Source organism: Schistocerca piceifrons, unplaced genomic scaffold (assembly GCF_021461385.2).
Source record: "Schistocerca piceifrons isolate TAMUIC-IGC-003096 unplaced genomic scaffold, iqSchPice1.1 HiC_scaffold_1143, whole genome shotgun sequence".
Lineage (NCBI taxonomy): Eukaryota > Metazoa > Arthropoda > Insecta > Orthoptera > Acrididae > Schistocerca > Schistocerca piceifrons.
Genome location: NW_025726954.1, coordinates 85,001 through 87,500, shown reverse-complemented (window position 1 = coordinate 87,500; position 2,500 = coordinate 85,001). Strand labels below are relative to the sequence as shown.

General features: G+C 58.4%; 1 non-coding gene across 1 annotated transcript in view; it reads right to left on the bottom strand.

The window, feature by feature from the left end:
• LOC124728256 overlaps positions 1 to 766 on the bottom strand; it is a 1,909-nt gene extending 1,143 nt beyond the window's left edge. The window contains exon 1 of the ribosomal RNA XR_007007275.1: positions 1 to 766. This exon is cut by the window's left edge and continues 1,143 nt beyond it. This is a non-coding gene — a ribosomal RNA (small subunit ribosomal RNA).
• Positions 767 to 2,500: the final 1,734 nt, after the last annotated feature.

Sequence of the window (2,500 nt, the reverse complement as noted above, 5' to 3'; positions counted from 1 at the left end):
CGAGCACGCACGAGGCGGTCGCACGCCTTCAGCTCGCCCCACCGGCAGGACGTCCCACGATACATGCCAGTTAAACACCGACGGGCGGTGAACCAACAGCGTGGGACACAAATCCAACTACGAGCTTTTTAACCGCAACAACTTTAATATACGCTATTGGAGCTGGAATTACCGCGGCTGCTGGCACCAGACTTGCCCTCCAATAGATACTCGTTAAAGGATTTAAAGTGTACTCATTCCGATTACGGGGCCTCGGATGAGTCCCGTATCGTTATTTTTCGTCACTACCTCCCCGTGCCGGGAGTGGGTAATTTGCGCGCCTGCTGCCTTCCTTGGATGTGGTAGCCGTTTCTCAGGCTCCCTCTCCGGAATCGAACCCTGATTCCCCGTTACCCGTTACAACCATGGTAGGCGCAGAACCTACCATCGACAGTTGATAAGGCAGACATTTGAAAGATGCGTCGCCGGTACGAGGACCGTGCGATCAGCCCAAAGTTATTCAGAGTCACCAAGGCAAACGGACCGGACGAGCCGACCGATTGGTTTTGATCTAATAAAAGCGTCCCTTCCATCTCTGGTCGGGACTCTGTTTGCATGTATTAGCTCTAGAATTACCACAGTTATCCAAGTAACGTGGGTACGATCTAAGGAACCATAACTGATTTAATGAGCCATTCGCGGTTTCACCTTAATGCGGCTTGTACTGAGACATGCATGGCTTAATCTTTGAGACAAGCATATGACTACTGGCAGGATCAACCAGGGAGCTGCGTCAACTAGAGCTGAGCAGCCGGCCGCCCGGGAGTGTGTCCCGGGGGCCCGCGCGAACACGCAAGCGTCCGCTCAATCATTCTGCAAACAGGAGGAGGCTGAGCTCCCCTGCACAATACACCTCGAAACCCTCTCAGGTCCCGGCGGCGCGCAGCGCCGTCCCAAGTACTTGGTCGGGTTCGAGAGAGGCGCAATCGCCCGGAGTTAGGCGAGTAGACGCTTTCGGTGCGACCACCCGTGCTCCCAACTGAGCTTGCCGCTGCCGACAGAGGCCCGGGAGCGTGCTGTCGTGGCATTGCCGGCGGGAGACAACACGCGCCACCTACGGTGACCGGCAGCTCCAACGCCAGCGCCACAGAAGGACAAAAGCCCCACTTGGGTGCCGAAGCGAACTCTCCCAGCACAGCGCACGCGCCAACACATCCGCACAGCTGCGATACAAACCACCAGCGAGAACCGCTGGGGCGACCGAGCAGCAGACGGCGTCGCGGCGCCGAGCGCCGGGCGGCAGCGCATCCTCAACGCACACAGTCCTCAATCGGACCAGCACACTGAAGATGTCCACCGCGCTTCGCACCGGGCCCGCGAGGACCTACTTTGGCCGCACGGCGCCGCGCGCAGGGTGCGCCGGCGCGCAGCTGCGACGCCTGCCGCGTCCGTCGGCCGGCGCGCCTGCCACTGGCCGCCCCCACCAGCCGGCTGTAGCGCGTGCGCCCACGCACCGCGCGGCCAGCACGCCGGGAGGCGCCCCCTCACCGGCCGGGGACGGTCCCACCCAGCCACCGCCGCGTATCGCTTCACACCCAGATGCCGTTCAGTTTCGTCGGCATGGTGGGTATCGCTGGAACAACCGGTTAGTACCTCAACCTATCGTCGCCATCACCGATTCACCCCTAGCGAGAACAACCGCACCACAACAGGTTACCATTTGTTCATTTGCGTAACTTCACCAGAAAACGCAGGCGTCCATCGCCATTTGCAACTTCCACGATTATTGCATGCCTGTGTCAGGTGTCACGCCACACTACGTCTGCCCACATACACGCAACAAAATGTGCACGCCTAGACAATACGTGGAAGGTGGCCCCCGTACGTATGCGATGTCCATTGCTCGAACGACTGTCAACCGGCCTCTGTAGCATGTCGCAGATATGGAACGCGGTGCACCATGCCATCACGGTGTGTGAGGAGAGACGACTAGGTCCGAATACATCAACAGACAGCTCATGCTGATCGCCATCCACGGCGTCCGTTCCTCCCACACGTCTCTATGGCGTACCACACTGCAATCCAGCTCTCATAGGGAGACGACACGTAGCTGCGTGCACAATATTTGCACTGTATGGTCCGCCGTTTTTGGGCGCAGTCGTTGTACGGTCACACATGTGCCACGATGTATCATTCAGTACATAAGGACGAATGTGCAGTACAGATTGTGGTTTACGCGTACGACATTAGCGGACAGTTGACACAGGCCGCACCACAACGTAGCCTGAGTACGTCGCATGCGGAGGGCATTGAACATGCAAAGTTCTCACCAACCAGCTTGCGAAGGCAGGGGGCAAGGTGGGGACGTGGGGAGGGGCGGCATGTACGTCCTGCTGCCATCCACATTACAGTGTACAGCAGGAGCATGTGGAAAGTGAGCAAGACTTGCAAGGTGTTTAACATGAAGCGATACACAGGGGAGCGGGGAGTGCGAGTAGCGAACTATATTGCGAGGGTTGCG